General features: G+C 44.9%; 1 protein-coding gene across 1 annotated transcript in view; it reads right to left on the bottom strand.

Annotated features, from left to right (window-relative positions):
* MMS19 (MMS19 homolog, cytosolic iron-sulfur assembly component) overlaps window positions 1-21541 on the bottom strand; it is a 493377-nt gene that overhangs the window by 267534 nt on the left and 204302 nt on the right. The window lies entirely within an intron of this gene.

Raw genomic sequence — 21541 nt, forward strand, 5'->3', positions numbered from 1 at the left:
GGCCGCCCTTTGTTTAAATTTATACTGTTCCACCATTGAAGCGAGGTGTATGTTTGGCGGTCTACCAACACCAGATCTAGAAGTTGACCCTGTGCCTGTGACCACTGTGATGCTAGGCACTGTTGTAAGGGTCGCATGTGCAACCTTGCATTTGGGACAATGGCTATGCATGAGGACATCATGCCTAGGAGTTTCATCACCATTTTGACTTGTATTTTTTGGTTTGGATACATGGCCTGTATTACATTGTGAAATGCCTGAACCCTTTGTGGACTTGGAGTGGCAATCCCTTTTGCTGTGTTGATTGTCGCCCCTAAGTATTGCTGTGTTTGACACGGTATAATGTGTGACTTTGTGTAGTTGACTGAGAAACCTAGTTTGTGGAGGGTTTGTATGACATACTTTGTGTGTTGTGAACACTTTTCTAGCGTGTTGGTTTTGATTAACCAATCGTCTAGGTACGGGAACACATGTATTTGCTGCCTTCTGATATGTGCAGCTACGACTGCCAGGCACTTTGTAAAACCTCTTGGCGCAGTTATTATTCCGAATGGCAACACCTTGAATTGGTAATGTATCCCTTGGAATACAAACCTTAAGTACTTTCTGTGTCAAGGATGTATCGGTATATGGAAATATGCATCCTTTAGATCTAGTGTTGTCATGTAGTCTTGTTGTTTGAGTAGTGGGATTACGTCTTGTAATGTCACCTTGTGAAAGTGATCTGATTTGATGTAGGTATTTAATGTTCGGAGATCTAATATAGGTCTCAGACTCTTGTCTTTTTTGGGTATGAGAAAGTACAGAGAGTAAACTCCTGTTCCTTTCTGGTGTTTTGGTACTAATTCTATTGCTTCTTTTAGTAGCAATGCCTGAACCTCTAGTCCTAGAAGATCTATATGTTGTTTTGACATATTGTGTGTTTTCGGTGGGACGTTTGGAGGGAATTTGAGAAATTCTATGCAATAACCATGCTGGATAATTGCTAGGACCCAAGTGTCTGTTGTTATTTCCTCCCAATGTTTGTAAAATTTGGTTAGTCTCCCCCCCACAGATGTTATGTGTTGGGGATGTGTGACTTGGAAGTCACTGCTTGTTTTGAGGAGTTTTGGGACTTTGGAATTTTTCTCTATTCTTTTAGAATTGTCCCCCTCTATATTGTCCCCGAAAACTTCCCCGCTGATACTGGCTCTGGTAAGTGGGTCTTGTTTGTGAGGTTGTGGGTTCTGTGCTTTGTCCTCGAAAGCCCCCTCTAAACTGTGTTTTTCGAAATGTGCCTCTGCCCTGTGGGGAGTAGAGTGCGCCCATGGCTTTGGCCGTGTCAGTGTCTTTTTTAAGTTTTTCGATCGCAGTGTCCACCTACGGCCCAAACAACTGCTGTCCGTTGAATGGCATATTCAGCACAGCTTGCTGTATTTCTGGTTTAAATCCTGATGTACGCAGCCATGCATGTCTCCTTATTGTTACTGCTGTGTTGACAGTTCTAGCAGCTGTGTCTGCAGCATCCATTGCTGACCGTATCTGATTGTTGGAGATACTCTGTCCTCCTTCTACTACCTGCTGCGCTCTCTTTTGGAACTCCTTGGGCAAATGTTCTATAAAGTGTTGCATTTCGTCCCAATGGGCCCTATCGTATCTGGCCAACAAAGCCTGTGAATTGGCAATCCGCCACTGGTTTGCTGCCTGTGCCGCCACCCTTTTGCCTGCTGCGTCGAATTTTCTACTTTCTTTATCTGGAGGTGGTGCATCTCCTGAAGTATGTGAGTTCGCTCTTTTGCGCGCTGCCCCTACTACAACTGAGTCCGGTGTTAGCTGTTGTGTGATGTACACGGGGTCTGTTGGTGGCGGTTTATATTTTTTCTCCACTCTTGGAGTAATGGCCCTTCCTTTTACAGGCTCTTCAAACACTTGTTTGGAGTGTTTAAGCATTCCGGGTAGCATAGGAAGACTTTGATACTGGCTGTGTGTGGACGATAGTGTGTTAAAAAGAAAGTCGTCTTCAATGGGCTCAGCATGCAGGCTGACATTATGAAATGCTGCTGCTCTCGACACCACCTGTGCGTAGGCTGTACTATCCTCTGGTGGCGACGGTCTAGCTGGATAACATTCAGGACTATTATCTGACACTGGTGCGTCATAAAGGTCCCATGCGTCAAGGTCATCTTGACTCATTCCTGTATGAGTTGGGGATTGCATCATTGGTGGAGTGGCTACCGGTGATGGTTGCGGAGAGCATTGTGGAGATGGTGGCGGGGTTACTTGTTTAGCCACCTTTGCCTGTGGCTGCTTGTCTTTTTCCTGAAAGGCAAGTTTGCGTTTCATTTTAATCGGAGGGAGAGTACTGATCTTCCGTTTCTTTTTGGATATGGAGCCTTCTTTGTGTATAGTCTGGCTCTATTGTTTCCAATTCCTGTCCAAATCTATGTGTCTTCATTTGTGTGGACAGTCCTTGTTCCTCAGTGTAGGAACTTGTTTTCGGTTCCGAGGCCGGATGTTTCGGTATCTAAACCTTTTCGGCTGCTTTTTTCGGTTCAGACGAAACCTTCTTTACTTTCGGCGTCGTGGTCTCTCGGTGCCGACCCATTTCGGTGCCGCTATCTCGGTGCCGAACCTGCTCGGAGCCACTATCTCGAGCCCGAGATTGCGGTGTGGCGGTATCTCGACCGGAGTCGGATGACTTCGCCCCCAGCGTGCCCTTTTTCGGTGCCGATGATCGGTCACCTATTTTTCGGGTTAAGCCATGGTCTGTTGGCGGTGGCGTCCCCTGGGCTTTAGTGGTTTTTTCGTGAGTTTTGTGTTTCGACGTCTTACTCATGGTTTTCGGCGTTTCTTCGGGATCGATCTCATCCGAGTCCGATTCCTGGATGGAGAATGTTTCTTCCTCCTCCTCGAAACGCTCTTGTCCTGTCGGCGCCGACGCCATTTGCAGTCTCCTTGCTCTTCGGTCTCTTAGTGTCTTCCTGGACCGAAACGCTCGACAGGCTTCACAAGTATCTTCCTTGTGTTCCGGCGACAAACACAAGTTACAGACCAGATGCTGATCTGTATATGGATACTTGTTATGGCATTTTGAGCAGTACGGAATGGGGTCCGTTCCATCAGCCTTGAAGAGACACGTGGCCGGGCCGACCAGGCCCCGACGGGGGATCGAAAAAAACCCAAAGGGCCACCGGAGCGCTTCAAAAGTCGGTGTCGATCTGTTGTAACTAACCAGATACCGAACGCAAACAATACCAACGATTTTTCCGAGATTCTAACTAACTTTCCAACCCGAAACACGGAGCGAAAAGGAACACGTCCGAACCCGATGGCGGAAAAAAAACAATCTAAGATGGAGTCGAAGCCCATGCGCAATGGAGCCTAAATGGGAGGAGTCCTTCGGTCTCGTGACTCGAAAAGACTTCTTCGAACAAAAACAACTTGTAACACTCCGAGCCCAACACCAGATGGCGGGATGTGCACAGCATGTGTATCTGCAGCTACACATGCCATCGAACATATATATATACACACACACACACATTGTGAGGACTGTATCAGTCCTCGTAGTGTGCGTAAGCCCTGACAGAACCAGACAATACTACCCTTGTGAGGACTGGTGTGCTATGAGGACCGGTCCGCATAGTGTGTTAAGGTAGCTTCAAGCGAGCATATCAAAAAACCTAAAAGTGCGTGTGGACTTAGAATAGTAAATACACACTTCATTGTGGTAAGTGGTCGGTCCTCATAGTGATAGGTGAGAAAGCAACAGCAAGATAACAAGAGAGTGGGTGTGTTTTACAAAAAAACCCTGTCATATAAGCAGTCTAGTAAAATATATAATGCAAGTTTCTCCAATGAGTTGCTTGCGAGTTCCTGGTAGCCCAGTCTACTAATTAGACATGTTTGCTGGGCTGAATTACTATATATCAAAAATAAAAGCATGTATTTGAGACAGAAATGTGTGTATTTTCAAAACTCATAACAAGCTGATATTTGAAAGAAAATGGTTGAATTTCCAAAATATATTTAAAGCTCAAAATTGAACAATAAGTGATGGAGACAAATTACTAGTATTTTTAACTTGGTGCCAGGACCACTACAGCTGATACATACTACTCACGGAGAGGCATTCCACATTGACAAAGCATTTTTATATTACTGCTGATAACCATGCTGGATGAATTGAGGAGATCCCTAATGGCAATCTTGTACGTGGTGGCCAGTGATTTAATTTTGTTCGTTATGATCACTATTACAATACTAATAATATTAGCATCTTGTGATGATTTCCATTAAACAAAAGAGGCTCTTATTATAAAAAATGTTGGAGACCCCTCATATAATGAAGTCCAATTGGCAGCATAAATCCCCAGAAGACGTATGCACTCGCTAATGTAGTAATGAAAACAGTAGATTGTATTCTGACACTTCACGGAGAGAGGCCTGAGACGGGTCTACACTACATAAAATGCACTGGCCAAATGATCAGGAAATGTAACTTATCTTAAAAACAAACTGCAAGAACATTTCACAGAAAAAACACAAATATCGTTTCACAAAGAAACCACATACATAAGAGCAAAGTCCTACAGGTTTCTTGACTATGCAGCAGCAAATATTCAACAAAACAACGAGCCACAGAATAGACTATGCTGAGGTAAAAAAGCTAAATTAGGCTTAAAATAAATTTTACTCACAAGAAATACTTTACGATGACAGATGTCGTCAGAAAATGTCTGCAAATCAAGTATGACCCTTCTGAGGTATCGGCAATTAAAGAGATTGCTGGCTGTTAATTTAGAATTTCCAATATCACTTTCAAAACTAAATGTAGACTTCAAGGGGTAGCAGTCTTGAAAACATGAGGACATACATGCTTTAAATGCTCCATTGTCAATCCTGATCAACAAAGAAGAATGTCATCCTATTCATTCCTTGGTGAAATGACACATAAATGAATCACCAGCATTACAAATAAGGTTTGACCTTGCCAAGTATAAACTGTTCCTGCAAATCTACCCTTGAACAATACTAATGAAAATGGAATTTAACCAATGTCCTTTAAATCATTTAGATTAAGGTACAACAAGTCTGTCTAGCTGGAGAGGTTTCTTGCCACTCTGCTCATGTCCAGTCATTCTCGAGGATCCTTACAAGATACAAGTAGTAGTAAATGTTTTTTGGGAAACATACAAACATAATACATTTCAATTATAATCTAATAAGGACATTAAAAAGTGTTTAAAAGACTGTCATCAAACTACCATATCAAAAGGGAAAATAGCATATGTCATAATATACGAGGTAACATAAAAAAAGATTCATAAACAAACCTATGACAGCTTGAAGGTCAATGGTGTCCAAGGTTAAGTGCTAGTGCAATCAATATTATTCATACAAAATAAAAGTTAATAAAATTATTTTGAAAAAAACTCTAAGAAAGTGCAAGCAAAGTGCTAGCAGCTGCCTTGTACAAATCAAACAATGTATTTGCTGTGCTAGCCACAAGGAAGATCTATTGCACTCAGTATAGTACGCTTCTTAATAAGAATCTAACACGGTAACCAAGCAGGACTCATAAGGTCTTAAAACTTCAAATATTTTTGTTTCTTCAGCAGCCCTCCTGTAAATAAATATTTACTAAAGGTTGACATTGTAAAAATGGATGCGTCCCCTTCAATGCCCTTAATGCTTTGTGATGTACAGCACACAGCTTATATTTTTTTGGAGGGCGGGAGGCACATTGGACAGATGTCAATAGGGTCAGAAAACCTGACTGCATTCCGTAAAGATATAAAAAAGTGAGCCATATGAAAACTTTTTATACAGAGATTTAGTCAACTGCGGTTGGGGAATATCCAGGAAAGCTTCATAGTAAAGGGTGCCCTTGATGATCAGAAACTGAGCTGACAATCTCCCGAGAGTGGGACACCAATGGAGGTTAGCTAGGATGTACTCCCAATAAAGAGATTTCCGTTACTTTTTCGGCAGATGGATTTAAAGATCTCAGGTCAGACCAAAAGTTTCCAAGATCCAACATTAGCAACCAAGATTAAACATGCCTAAACCACGGAAAAGTGATGTTTTTATCTATCGCCAACAATTCCTCCACCACATTTCTATAAGACATGAGCTCCTCTGTAGCCCAGATCATCACCCAGTACAAAAGAGGCCTTAGGCGAGCAATATTTACAGCTCTTTTAAGTGCCACATCAAGGAATATAGGAACTAGAGGAGTGCTCTTGGGAGATGAAAAAGTGAGCAAACAAACGTGTTCTCGCTTAGAGTGAGTAGTTCAGTGTTCGCGTGGCCCCATATTTTAGTACCATATAAGGCAGCAGATTGGACCTTTAACCTAAAGGTATCTATAAGCAGGGAGAAGGGCTCTTGTTGATGTTGTCTGATGTTTTTTCTACATAACTACAGCTTGCTGATGCACTCCCCTTTGCTTTTTAATGTGTGGGGACCACGAAACCCTGCTATCCAAAACGTCTCTAAAAAGATTTATGGGGCCTAATTACCATATATTTCGTCTTTGCAATATTAATATCCCAAACCCTTGGATGCACAGAAATCATTAAAATGATTCAGTAGTTGTTGCAGACCCATAGGAGTCAGAGAGATAAGAAGAGTGTCAACTCGAAATAAGAGAGCAGGGACACAAACCCCTTCCAATTTGGGAACACCTATGTTGCCTTCAAGTGGGCCCCTAAGACATTGCTTACGTAGAGGGAAAGGAGTGGGGGCCAGCATGCACCTCTGTCTCACCTTTCTACATATTGCAATAAGGTCTGTCTAGTGCCCCTGTGGACCCCATCGGATTTGGGCATAATTATCTTGGTGCAATCTTATTAACTGGCCATGGAGACCTTCAGGGACCCCCATACTCTTAAGCGATGCACACAGCAATACCCTGAGGACTAGAACAAAGGCTGCCCTACGGTTTACAAAGGCTAAATACAAATGGCCATCTATCAGCTTAGCGTACGTCCAGACAATAAGAAAAATCCTCAGGACTTTCTCTATGGTACATACTTTGGATCTAAATCCAGCCTTATGGGGATTCAGAATTAGTGTGTTATCAATTCATTCATTAAGTTTATTTGATACCTGTCTCACATAGTCCTTCTGTGAGGTGTCCAAGAGTCTTTTGAGTCTACAGTTGCCTGGATTATTACGGTCCCCCTTATTAGGTCAAGCCTAGGCATGCCGTCTCTCGACATGTTGTAATCTAAACCTGTGGGCTTTCACCACGCCCATCACACACTCATCACTTTCATTCGTTCCTTGGACTGCCTTTCAAAATTCCCTTGAATTGTTAGGTAAATGCTTTCCACTTGTCCCACCCTGAGGCTGCTTTGTTACTGCCCTGGAAACTGACCCTGTTACATGGATTATTGCACAATTGGCCATATACCTTAGTATGGCGTACTACTATTTTTTGTTTTGCCTCACCGTTTTGCGCTGCGTGGCCGTATGTTGTTTCTTCCTCTTCCTTGTTTTGGGCATGCCACTGTTTCTTTGTGGTGTCTGTGCACAGACTGCGATCTGCAGGGGGGGGGGGGGGGGGTTCTTTTTAATTTATTTAAGACCTCTTAAAAAAAAAAAAAAAAAAAAAAGTTCATATAGTGCAAACTCCATCGGAGGAGCGCTTTACATTAGGACTTGAAGTTTCATATAGCATGACCTTGATCTGAGGAGCGTTTTACATGAGTACCACTTAACAAGCTTAATTCCCATGTTAATTCCCATAGCACCTTTAGACACAACTACAGTCCAAACCACTGGACGGAATTACACCAGATTTGGCAGAAAGCTAACTTTGGGTACACAGATTGTGCTTTCGCTTATTTGGCGTAAATCCGTCCAGTAGTTTTGGAGACATTAAAGGGAAAATACATTTGTATCTCTCTGGCGGCAACAACTTTGCGAATTATGACAAGCTCATGCAGGTAAATGCACAGCTCTGATTGGCTGCCAACACTTCAAACTGCCAACACTTCAAACCAGGTGTTGGCAGCCACCTTGGCACTTAGCTTCAGCCGAGTCTCACAAAAAAAGTAAAAAAATAAATAAAATAAAAAAGTCAAGGGGCCAGGGTAGAGTCACCCATATTCCTTAGATCTGGTGCTGGGTATATATATATATATTCACAGATCCAGGGAAAATTAAACAAATAAATACGTGCAGGCTCCCACGCTTGTTTCATAAACAGCCCCTGGGTGGGCCAGGTCCCGGGCATTGCCTTTTTAATGCAGTTGGCTGCCCAGTCCCCCACAGCCCCGGGGACTGCCACCTACAAATATGCGTGTAAGGAAGACTGATGAAAACATTGCTCCCACAAGCAGGGAGCTACTATTTAAAACAGATCCTTGTTTATGGGAGCAATGCTGGCTCCTGCAGGATGCGGTGAGCCGGCTATGACTGCGGGAGCCTTCATGCTCCCCCCCGTAGTCCAGTCACTCTCTCTCTATTCATTCCCATTATGGGATGAAAAAAAGAGAGAGAGAGAGAGAAAGGGAAGGAAAAAGTGTGCGAGAGAGAGATAGATTGTCATTATAATGGCCTCTTCATGCAATGACTTCAAAGACTAAGAGTAGCAAGATGTTTGGCACAAATGTTATAGTTACACTTGGATGCCCAGCAGAACAGAGACACTGCTGGCCTAATGGTCAAGTTCTTGTACTGTCACTCAGTAGGCTGAAGGTTCAAATCCTAGTATCGCTTGGCAGTGTGTCTGTTTATTTCCTAGTGTTTTGACTGTTAAACCTTCTTAGTAATGCAACATTCACGTTTCTTTCCTCTCACATGTGTAGGCTGCATGTCATAGGTAGGTCTGGAAACAGTCCATCAAGGAGTCAACTGTGGCCTAATGGTTGAGGTGACAGACCTTCACACTGACAGCTGAGGGTTCTACTCCAGGTGTGTCAGTGATCATTTTCCTGCTTTAATTTCTTTTAAACTTCAAAAGTTTAAGGTTCAGCATGAAAGGTGATCTCACTCTTTTTAATTGACAAATACATTTTTCTTTTCAATTTGTCCAGAAATATCTCATTCTAAGTAGATCATCCATCAACACCTGAAAAACTCTCTACCTCTCTCCCTCTTTCAATATTTCTCCCACTCAAACACCCACTCAGACCTTTCCGCACCCCACTTACAGACCTACTCAGACCCTCATGCACCTACTCACAGCCCCACTCAGACCCTCAAACACCCACTGACAGACCCACTAACACTCTCATGCACCCACTCACAGACCTGTACAGACACTGATGCACTCATAAAGACACTGATGCACGCACTCTCACACTGACCGAATCTCAGTCACTCTCAGCCCCAGATACACCCTTTCACACCTTTTCTCACACCCAGAGAGACGGGCTGCGGCAAACTCCTGCTGCACATGACCAAAGGGCTGTGAGCAGAGTAGGGTAGGGTGGTTGGCCGCAAGGTCTAGCTCCAGGGCAGGCATTGCAGGAAACTCCTGCCACGCATGGGCAGAGGGCGTGCACGGTGCAAGGTTTGGTGCTTATAGGGGTTGGTGTCAGGGCCTGGCCGCAGGCCAGGCTCTGTGGCCAACTGCTGCTGCACACAGCTGAAGGCCGTGCACGACAGTGGTTGGATTAACGTAAAGTAATGAAAATTACTATATGTTAAAAAAACAGAGAAACTCACTGGAAAAAAAACAAAGGTTTCCGGGATGTTTTAGTTAGGAAATACAATTTAAAAAGACATAGAAAGTCACTGAAACCAAAGGTTACAGGGACGGTATAGTTAGGCTCACATTTTAACCGTACTAAACCATAGAAATTCACCTGTTAGAGTTACATCAAAGAACTGTGACTCATGTCCTAAAGTAACTTTAACTCGCACCCTCGCCATGCACTACTTATTACCCCTCAAATTACACCACTCATGACATTTTTTATAACATCACTGATAATATCAATGTAATAGTTGCAGTAAAAAAAAATTACAAATAATTGTGCATGGCGGGCGTGAGATCTAGTTACCTTAGGGCATGAGGTATAGCTACTTGCGATAATTCTAACTATAATAAGGCAATTTCTATGGTTGTGTATGTTTAAAATGTGAGCCTAACTATAACATCCCTGTAACCTTTGCTTTTTTCAGTGAATTTCTATGTTCTTTTAATTCTGTTTCCTAACTAGAACATCCCTGTAACCTTTGTGTTTTTAGTGAACATATACATATATATAATAGATTATATATATATATATATATCTATATATAAAGAAACTGAAGAACCAAGGAAGGTGCGGTGAGCAATGCATGGTAAAGGACAAACTGAGGCATGGGGAAGCAGCTTACGCACGAGCAGCCAATAGCAGGGGCAGCTACCTAAGATACGATCTTTAGAGGTGTCATACTGCCACAATAAATGTCGTAAGTCATTCACTTGTGTGGAGCTGGAACTGTGCGGAAGGTTGCAATCTAAGCGGGTTTTAAAGGAGGCAAATGTCATTTCATGTTTAAAATGTCAGTAAAATGCAGTCAACAGACTGGAATTCTTCAACCTACATTTATTAGTATACCACGTCACTCCAGGTTGCGGTGGCATTCAAAGCATATGTTACGCTATTAAATGTCATGTCCGTTTGGTGCAGGCTTGCCATTAGAAACTGTATGCATTAGAAATTCTTCAAAACAATTTACAAGGAAACGCCATTTAAACATAAAAATGTGCATTCCTTTTCTAAAATACTGTTTTCAACTAACCACTGCATAATTTGAAACCAAGACCGTGCAAGACAGTGTATGGAATAAATGTAATACTAACAGATGAGACAATTCTTTTTTCCATGTTGGTCCAAAATGAAAAAAATACATACATGGGAAGCAGTACTAATGTTTTGTTTAAGACTAAGATAGCATTTTGAAAGATTCTTTAACTTTACACAGCTAGTGCAAATACAACAAACAGGTCCTATCCTTAATTTTATCTGCTTGAGTAAAAAGCTAAGGCTACAAAAAAGATCCAGGTCTATAAATGGATGTTCCACTGCGAATGCCTGAAGGAGCCCTGTGAGTAAGTACAGAGCACAGCTGTAGCCAAGTGTGATCCTTGACAAGCTGTGGTTTCTGCAGCATACCCCTCTGAACCTACTGCAGTGGTGCTACCAGTGACCAGAACGCAACTCCAATACTAGAGCAATATATGATAAACGTCAAAAGGGATGAACGGCCAAACATTTGGCACAGTGCCCCACAACATCTCTCTCACACACAACAATGGAGTGAGACTTCTGCTTCCTAGCCTTTCAGGCACAGACATTTTACAGTGTGTTTATTTTTAGAAACAGTTTGCAAGCTGGATAACGCTTCTCAAATCCAAGCTGCAACATTTGCCCCATCACAGTCTATCTGGGAACTGAGGGGGGAGATGGGAGGACCTTGGACAGGAGGGAGCAACGCGGGTGCTTTAGGGGAGAGCAGCACAGGAGGTGGAGAGAAAGAAACACATGCATTCTCAAGGAGTGCTAGGAAGATTTTATAAAATAGGTCTTTAACAACAAGCAGATAAAAGTGGTCTGTAGGAGAGACCTAAAAATGTGACAACACTTGTAGGGGTGAAACCAAGAAGAATTAGGTCAGAAACTATTCCAAGTCCCTCCTTTTCCTCCACGCCCAAGACTTGACTGCCTTGTATCATAAACAGAATATGAATCAGTTAACTAGCTAGGACAACGATGGGAAAGTTGAGCTTGTTGATTAGGACACTGATCTATCCATGCTTGCCCGTTGATGTGGACACATCATGTGCAACTACTACATGGCCTGTGCCTGCCTGCATGTGGAGGTCTATGGTTCACCAAGAGCAGCTAGGGCTACACTGCTTGTGAGCTAAAACTGCTAGAAGCAATGCAAACCTTTTTTTTTTTTTTTTTTACTTTATTTATCTTTTTGGAATAAACACAAAAAACATATCATCACAATACTCATGAGGGGATACATACAGCGCAGCTGCAAAGTCTGAGCAATACACGTCTTTTATTATACAGTCAGGCATCTCACTATCTGCTAAAAATAATTGAGGTAGGGGGCAGTATGGGTATAATGGAATCATCAGAGGTGACATAGGATCGAATATCTGTGAAGTAGTGTTATCGATCTGGTCTGTAGGAGGGGAGGGAGACCAATATTCAAACATATGACGGCATGAACTGGTGACATCAGTCAGTATCAGAGCTTTCCTGTAGTGCAAGATAGTTTCTGAGGGGTTGCCATATGTTGCATGGTCTGGAAGACGGTGGTAGTAGGGATGCGTAAACCTTGTTGGTTGTGTTTTAGTCTATCAACCTACGAATCCAGTCAGTCATAGTTGGGCATTGTTTGCTACCCCAAAACCTGGCAATTTTCCAATTAGCCAGCAACAGCGCTATTGCTACAAATCTGCGGACTCCAGGGGGTATCTCAGCTACATAGTTTCATGTCATGTGCGAAAAGTCGGCAAAGAAGCCTTGCATTTAAAGCAAAGAGAGGGTCATGAAAAGTCCCATTTAGCCTGTGTGCTGGGCGAGAGGTAGGTGCATCTAAGAAATTTGTAATGTATCAATTTATGTTTATTGTTGGGGGAGATCAATATAGTCTGGGTGCAGCAAAAATTCCACATCTTATGTGACAGTTGAAGATCTAAATCTATTTACCAATTTTCCCCTCAGTCGGAGTCGTGGGTAAGAAGTAATTCGATCAATGTATGATATAATTCAATCCAGTTGTGTGAAAAAATAATGATTTGTTCGGGTGCTCGTGTATTACGCTATTTAAAAAAGACTCAGTGCTATTTTTAGGTTGTTGAGCTAGAATTGTAAGTTAATGGATGGACAAAGTGTTAAGTTTAAACAAGATTGCCTGGGCTTGGCTGGTTAGAGGAGATTCTTTACTGCTGTAACCAATACCTGCTCTGGTTATGAGCCTCATGAAACCTTTAAAAGAGTGAATTAAATGTATATTTCCACAGATACTGCTGGACCCTCCTGTAGGAAGCTGGCCTTGTGTGTGGTGAGCACCTATGGTGTTATCACCTTATACCAGGTCCAGGTATCCCTTATTAGTGAGGTACATGCAGTGCCTTTGAAGCCATGGCTCTGTAGCGGTAGCTGTGGATGGGCAGCCAAGACTTATCTAGGAGACATGCAAAGCTTATGCAATACCACTGTAGTCACACAGGACTTACACACATGAAAGATCTACACAGTTTTACAAAAATAAAGGTACTTTATTATAGTAACACAAATACTAGAATACTTAATAGGCAGTACCCCAACTGGAGGTGAGTAAACACACTATTATATACACATTAGCAATTAGTAAATAGCATAGAAAGCAATGGGCACTGGTAAAAGCAATAGCAAATAGTGAGGGCCCCATGGGAGGGCCAAACCACATACTAAAAAAGTGGAATGTGAAAGGCAGTCCCCCACCCAAGGAAGTTGTTTCAGTAGAAGGGAGCTGGAGGAACTAGGAACCCCAGGAGATGAGTACCAGAGTGACCCCAGGCAACCAAGAGAGTAGAGGGAAGTACCTGGTTTTCGCCAAAACCAACAGGAGGGCTTTTGAAAGGATTATGCAAGACTCAACCAAGACTGGAAGAACCCAAGGGTGGATCCTCACAGAAGAGGACCTGCAAAGAAAGGGGACCAAGTCCAGTTCGTGATGGAGTGTCAAGTCGTGGCAGGACCCACTACCCACCCTTCTGTGGACGCAGGACCAGGTCGACGGTGGACGAAGAAGGTCAGCAGTGCAGCACTGGAGCCGAAGTGGAGTCCCAGGAGTGATGCAAGTTATGTCCCACGTTGGCGGTCGAGATGCAGTCGGTCAGTGCTGCTGGAAAACCACCAATAAGCCTCAGCAAATGCTAGAAAATGAGAAGAAGGTTTGCAAAGATGATGAGAACTAGCAAGGTCCAGGGGGCTCGACCCAAGGAAGGTAGTCCGGGACGACCCTCAGCAGCTGGGAGAGTCACAAGAAGAGGAGGCGGCGGCGGCCCCCACAGGCAACCCACTGGCAATAGTCCCAGGAGTCGCAGTGAGGAACACTCAGCACACCTGAAGAGGAGTACCACGTCGCTGAGGCAGCAGGCAGGAGACTGTGCTTTGCAGGATGGAGTGCTGGGGGCCGGGCCGACACGGAGCCTGAAGATCCCTTGGAGGAACAAACAAGCTTTGGCAGCTGCAATTCGTGGTGCACAGGTGTACTGTCCTACAAGGAAAGGCAAGGGCTTATCGTCTCCCAAGTTGGACAGTTGGTAGAGAAGACCAACAGGACCACTCCAGAACACCACCTGTATTGCAGCTCCAGGGGAGAGGAGATCCACGCAGCAGGTCGGTGTTGCAGTTGGTGCCTGCAAATGCCGGGGAGTGATTCCTTCACTCCAAGGGAGATTCCTTCTTGCTTCTTGTGCAGTCTGAAGACTCGCTGCCGTCAGAGGATGCACAGCCGGGGGAAATGTTGCAGTAGCTGGAAGGAGCCAGAGAAACAATGCTGCAGAGTGGAGTTATTGCTGTAGTTGCAGACTGTCAGGTCTTGGAGGGTCCAGTTGCAGTTCCAGTGGCCAGAAGCTGAAGTAAACAATGCAGAGGAGTCCTGCTGGAATCTTGTACATCGAATCTGAGGACCCCACCCAAGAGGGAGGCCCTAAATAGCCCAGGAAGGGGGACTGGTCATCTAGCAGGGTGATCACCTATCAGGAGGGGGCTGTGACGTCACTTACCTCACATGGCCACTCGGATGCTCCCAGAGGCCTCTGCCTACCTTGGTTTCAAGATGGCAGAATGAAGCGGCCACCTGGCGGAGCTCTGAGGACCACCCCTAGGGTGGTAATGAACAGGGGAGTGGTCACTCCCCTTTCCTTTTTTTCAGTTTCATGCCAGAAGAGACCTGGGGTCCCTGGATTGGTGAAACCAGTTCATGCACGGAGGGCACCAAATGTGCCCTTCAAAGCATACCAGTGGCTTGGGAAGGTTACCTCTCCCAAGCCATGTAACACCTATTTCCAAGGGATAAGGTGTTACCTCCCTCTCACACCGGAACTCCTTTGTTCTGCCTTCCTCTGCCTGAGCTGGTCAAGCAGCAGGACGGCAAAAACCTCTATGAGGGGTGGCAGCAGTGCGGGCTGCCTTGAAGACCCCAGAAGGCTAGTAGGAACAATGCTGGGGGGTCCTCTAAGGAGCCCCCAGAGTGCATGGAATCATAAAACCAATGCTGATAACAATATTGGGTTATGATTCCGACATATCTGATACAAAACATGCCCAGGTTCGGAATTACCATTATGTAGCTGGACCAGCTAGTGAACTGTGTCCAGTACAAGAGGTAAAATGGCTTCCCCACGCTTACGAAGTCCAGTGTAATGGAGTTCGTAGGGGGACCTCTGCTCATGCAAGGGTACCCTCACACACAGGTACCTGCACCCTGTCCTCTGGGCTAGGAGGGCCTACCATAGGGGTGACTTACAGTGACCTGGTGCAGTGACCTATAATTAAAGGGTGCATACTCCATTTCATGCAGGCTGCAAAGGCAGGCCTGCAGACACATTTTACGTGGGCTCACATGGGTGGCACAATACATGCTGCAGCCCATGAGGAACCCCTAGTGCCCCAATGCCCTGGGTACCTAGGTACCATATACTAAATACTTATAAGGGGGCACCAGTATGCCAATTGTGGGGTGTACAAAGTCCTAAGCAACCAGATTTAGAGGGAGAGAGCACAATCACTGGGGTCCTGGTTAGCAGGATCCCAGTGAAAACAGTCGAAACACACCGACAGCTGGCAAAAAGTGGGGGAAAACCATGCCAAAAAGAGGGTACTTGCCTACATAACCCCCCCACCCCCAAAAAACGAAGGACAATAAGACTCATCTTGCCCAGTTGTGTCTTCACTGTAAGTGGAAATATATGGAGAGTCCATCTGCACTGGAGTGGTTACTCCCAGGTGTATGTTCCACTGCATAGTCCATTCCCTGTAAGGATATGGACCACCTGAAAAGTTTTAGATTTTCACCTTCCATCTGTTTTAACCGTAGGAGGGGCTTGTGGTCTGTTTGAACAAGAAGGTGAATGCCAAACAAGTATGGCCTCAGCTTCTTCAAAGTCCAGACCACAGCAAAGGCCTCACTCTCTATGGCTGCCCAAGGCTTTTCCCTGGGGTGTCAACCTTCTGCTTATGAAAGCTACAGGTTGGTCCTGGCCCTCTTCATTCAGTTGAGACAGTACTGCCCCTATCCTTATCTCAGACGCACCTGTCTGAACAATAAAGTGATTGGAGTAATCAGAGCTTCTTAGTATAAGAGCAGAGCACATGGCCTGTTTGAGGTCATCAAAAGTTTTTGGCAGCTCGCTGTCCATAAAACTTTCTTGGGCATCCTCTCACATGTGAAGTCACTTACGGGGGTACAATGGAGCAATAGTTCTTAATGAATGTCCTATAGTACTCTGTCAGGCCTAGGAAGGCTCTGATCTGGACATGTGTGGTAGGGGCAGTCCAATCCAGGATGGTATGGATTTTGCCCTGTAGTGGTTGAATTTGGCCTCCACCTACCAGGTGTCCCAGGTAAACCACCTTTCCCTGCCCTGCCTGGCACTTTGAGGCCTTGATAGCGAGGCCTGCTTTTTGCAGGGCCTCCAGCACACACCCAAGGTGGATCAGGTGATCTTCCCAAGTGGAGCTAAAGACAGCTATATCGTCAAGATAAGCTGCACTGAAGCTTTCCAGGCCTTAGAGAACTTTATTCACCAGCCTTTGGAATGTTGCAGGGGCATTCGTTAGTCCAAAGGGCATCACTGTAAAGTGATGGTGCCCACTGGGAGTAGAGAATGCAGTTTTTGGTTTGGCATCCTCTGACAGCAGCCAGGTCAAAGATGCTCAGATACTTGGCAGATGCCAGTGTATCTATTAGCTCTTCTGCCCTAGGGATAGGATGAACATCTGTTTTAGTTACTGTACGAGGCCTCTGTAGTCTACTCAAAACCTCATCTCTTTTTTGCCATTCTGAAAGTAGGACTTTGGGACCAGCACTATAGGACTAGCCCATGGGCTGTCTGAAGGCTCTCTTACTCCTAGGTCTAACATCATCTGCACCTCAGTTTTGATGCACTCTCTGACATGATCAGGCTGCATGTAAATATTACTTGTGATAGGCAGGATGTCTCCGGTGTCAATGGTGTACTCACACCAAATAGTCTGACCAGGGGTCAGAGAGAACATTCCAGAGAACTGATCTATGCAGTCATCTTTTTGTGAGTCAGAGAGGCAGTCTGCAAGCACAACCCTATCTACTGAGCCATCCACTGTATTGTGGGAGAAGAGGTCAAGGAGAGGATCACTACCCTCTTCCTGTCCCTCATCAGTTGCCATGAGCAAGGTCATGTCGGACCTATCATAGTAGGCTTTCAGGCGGTTCACATGAAGCATCCTGTGGGGGCTTCTAGGACTAACTAGGTCAACAAGGTAGGTGACCTAACCCTTTCTCTCCACAATAGTGTGTGGTCCACTCCATTTGTCTTGTAGTGCCATGGGAGCCACTGGCTCCAGGACCCACACTTTGTGTCCTGGCTGGTACACAGTCGGCACAGCCTTCTGGTCATGCCACTGCTTCTGAAGTTCTTGGCTGGCCTGACGATTTTGGAAGCCCACTTCATGTATTCGGTCATCCTAGATTTGGGCCTAGTACATAGTCCAAAATGTTCTGTTTTCAAGGCTTGAGAGGTTGATCCCAGCCTTCTTTCACAAGAGCAAGGGGACTCCTAACAGGGTGTCCAAACAAAAGTTCAAAGGGGCTGTAGCCCACTCCCTTTTGAGGAACCTCCCTCTAGGCAAAGAGGAGGCAAGGTAACAGGACATCCCATCTCCTTCTGAGTTTTTCCCGAGAGTCCCATTCTCATGCCTCTGGGGGTTTTATTAAACCTCTCAACTAATCCATTGGTTTGAGGATGGTAAGGAGTGGTGAATTTATAAGTGACACCACACTCTTTCCAAATGGGTTTATGGTAAGCAGACATGAAGTTTGCACATCTGTGTGATACCACCTCTTTAGGAAAGCCCACCCTGGAGAAAATTCCCAGGAGGACTTTTGCCACTGCATCAGCTGTAGTGGTCCTAAAAGGAATGGCCTCTGGATACTTGGTGGCATGGTCCACCACCGTCAGTATAAATCTATTGCCAGAGACTGCTGGAGGATACAGGGGAACCAAACATATCCACCCAACCCACTCAAAGGGCACCCGAACCACTGGTAGTGGGACTAAAGGGGCCTTTGGCGTGTCACCTGTCTTGCCACTGGCTTGGCAAGTGACACAGGAGCAACAAAACCCTTTGGCGTCTTCAAACGTAGGGCTGGTGAAAGTGAGGGACCAGCCTGTCGCAAGTCTTCCTTTGCCCCAAGTGGCCTGCAAGGGGAGTATCATGTGTAGGAGTTAACAGGAACTCCCTAAACATCAGAGGGATACCAGTCTCCTGGTGGCACCCGGTTTAGGGTCCCTTGCTTCTGAGTAAAGTAGGCTGTTATCCCAGTACATCCTATGGGTGCCACTGACAACCCCTGCCTCTTGTGCTGCAGCTTGCTCGCTGAAGCTTTCCAGTGTGGGACAGGTTTTCTGTTCCATGCTCAGGTCTCCCTGCACTCCAAGCTGTGTCAGCTTGGAGCTGCTCTGGTCTAGGTTCTACCCAAGGAGTAGATTCTTCTCCCTCAGGAGTTGAATCTTCACTGGAGGCTGGAGCAGGGGGTATCTTTTTATTCTTTCTGCTCTTCTGTTAAAGAGCCTCCTGGGCCACTGGTGGGCAAAGATATGCCCAGGGATGCCCAGCATTGCTGCAGGATCTCCATTCCACGTCAGCCCAAGCTGAAGTCTCCAAGTCATTACCTAGCAGACATTCTACAGGTAGATCAGAGAACACTACAACCTTTTTAGGGCCAGTAACCCGCCCCCAGCTAAAGTCAATAACTCTTCAGCATATTTATAAATTCCCTTTCCCAGATCTATGGTTCAGGTTTTCCCTCTTTTTACTCCAATCTCTCTTTTGCTCACTGTCCCTGCCTTACAGCCCCCGCGACCTACAAGAACCACTCATCGTCTCCCCGTTAGTGACCTCCCCCACACCGCTTCCCTTGCCCCTGCCCGTAGTGGCAGTTGCTGCAGTGGGAGGAGGTAGGGGAAAACTAATAAGACGGGGATTTAACCAAAATATTGATCGATTATGAATACTATCATTGGGACACGACTGAAGCCGTGAAGGTATCCTTATACACTTATTAGACTGCTTGTGTTGAGCTACCAGGTGCATTGCATTTTGGAAGTATGACATTAGTATTAAAGCCATGTTCGACATTTGTTCGCCCCAGGTCATATACTATCTTTGCACGGCTATAGACTCCTTCATCTATGTAACTGCTGGGTCTTTGTAAGGGACACTTATCTATTGCATGTTGAACGGGATCTAAGTACTATGTTGATTGTTGATTCTACAACCTTTAATAAAGAAATACAACACAAAATAAAGTCAATAACTTCCATGGGGTGGCACAAAGTATTAGTGTGAGCATTAATCACTTGGTACGTGTGACCAAGTAGATGTTGTTCAGGAGACACCAGTTTTTCAGTCACCATAGTGACACTGGCACCTGTGTCCCTGTAGGCCTCAGCCTCAACACCATTTATCAAGGGACGCTGCCTGTACTTACCCATATCAAGGGGACAGGCAGCTAGAGTGGCAAAGTCAATGTCCACATCAGAGACCAACACAGCCTCAGTGGTCTCTCTGACTAGCCCAGATCCTACTACAGTCCCCAAGGTGAGCCCAGCTACACTTTTGGACTGACATGCCCAGGTTCGGAGTTACCATTATGTAGCTGGACACGGGTAGCAACCTGTGTCCAGTAAATGGGTAAAATGGCTTCCCCACACTTACGAAGTCCAGTGTAATGGAGCTGGTGCAGTGACCTGTAGTGAAAGGGTGCATGCACCTTTTCATGCAGGTTGCAATGGCAGGCCTGCAGACACATTTTACATGGGCTCTCATGGGTGGCACAATACATGCTGCAGCCCATGGGGAACCCCTGGTGCCCCAGTGCCCTGGCTCCCTAGGTACCATATGCTAAAGACTTATAAGGGGGCACCAGTATGCCAAATGTGGGGTGTGCAAAGTCCTAGGCAACAACATTTAGAGGGAGATAGCACAATCACTGGGGGTCCTGGGTAGCAGGATCCCAGTAAAAACAGTAAAAAAAACACTGACAGCAGGCAAAACGTGGCAGTAACCATGCTAAAAAGAGGGTACTTTCCTACACTGACTCCCCTATACACCTATATTGACAGTAGAATCTATTAATGGGAGTTTAATAACCAGTTTCACAAATGAGAGAAGGGTGCAGCTTGACAGAGCCCATGTAAGAAAATATCAAATTGTAAAGTATCCAATTGCGTTCATCTGATCTGTTTTAAATACACACTGGTGTATGGTAACATAGTGTGGTAAGGTTAAATAAATAAATAAAATCGGGAGCTGCCCACCAACATTGGTTGTGTAAATCATCTTGCTTCTTTACTTTCATAGCGGTCTGTGTCTCGCTGTAAATCTATATTTCAAAGGTTTGTGTGTTTTTTTTTTTTTACTATACAGATAGTGGTGTCTGTATTTGTATAATCCTAGCTCTCTGTACCCCGCATAGATGTGTCAAGAGAAATGTCAAAAACTAATATGTGTCCTTCCCCTTCCTTCAGGTTTCCTTCCTCCCTGATGCTGTGAAGCTCCTGGGTCGTTTTAAGTGCTAGACAATACAAAACATGGTGCTGCCTCTCTTTCATTCCATATAGTATGTTTCCTTTGTTCCTGTTTTCTTGTTATCTCTCATGCTCCCCTTACCTCCTTCGGTTACCCGTTTGTGCTTTAAAAAGACTAAGAGCAGTCTAAGCGCTATCCAGATTACCAGGATATCCTAACATCAGTATAATTTGAGAGGCTGCTTTCAGTACTATGGAGCAATACCAATGCCAGAAGTATGGAACAGACCCTAACAGTTAATGTCCCTTATCTTACCCATGGTGCTTTGAAAAGGGTCATGGGTTATCTAAGCACTATCCTACCAATATGAGATAACAACATCAGTATAAAACAAGAGGCAGCAGTTACTAGCGCTACAAGGTCATAACAGTCACAGAAGTGTGCTATGCAAAAACTGAGTAACACAGCAAGCAGTGCACTTTCATCCCTTCTCTACTCCCTTATTACATTAACATTCTAAGCGCTACACAAACAACATGACAATGGCTTAACATCAGGATAAAGTATGGGACCCCCCCAGTAGCAGAAGTCAGCTACGCAAAAACTAAATAACATAACAAGCAGTGTCGTTTCATCCCTTCTCTACCCCCTCAGCAACTTGAAAAGGAGTATGAGCATTCTAAGTGCTACGACAAGCAGATTTCACATCGTAGACACGTGCTATACAGGCAGCAGATAACACCACACAAGAAGACCAGTACATGGCGGACTCACCAGCACAGTCCAGCAGCAATGCCAGCAGCAGAATGAGCCCA

Source organism: Pleurodeles waltl, chromosome 6 (assembly GCF_031143425.1).
Source record: "Pleurodeles waltl isolate 20211129_DDA chromosome 6, aPleWal1.hap1.20221129, whole genome shotgun sequence".
In the NCBI taxonomy this organism is placed as follows: domain Eukaryota; kingdom Metazoa; phylum Chordata; class Amphibia; order Caudata; family Salamandridae; genus Pleurodeles; species Pleurodeles waltl.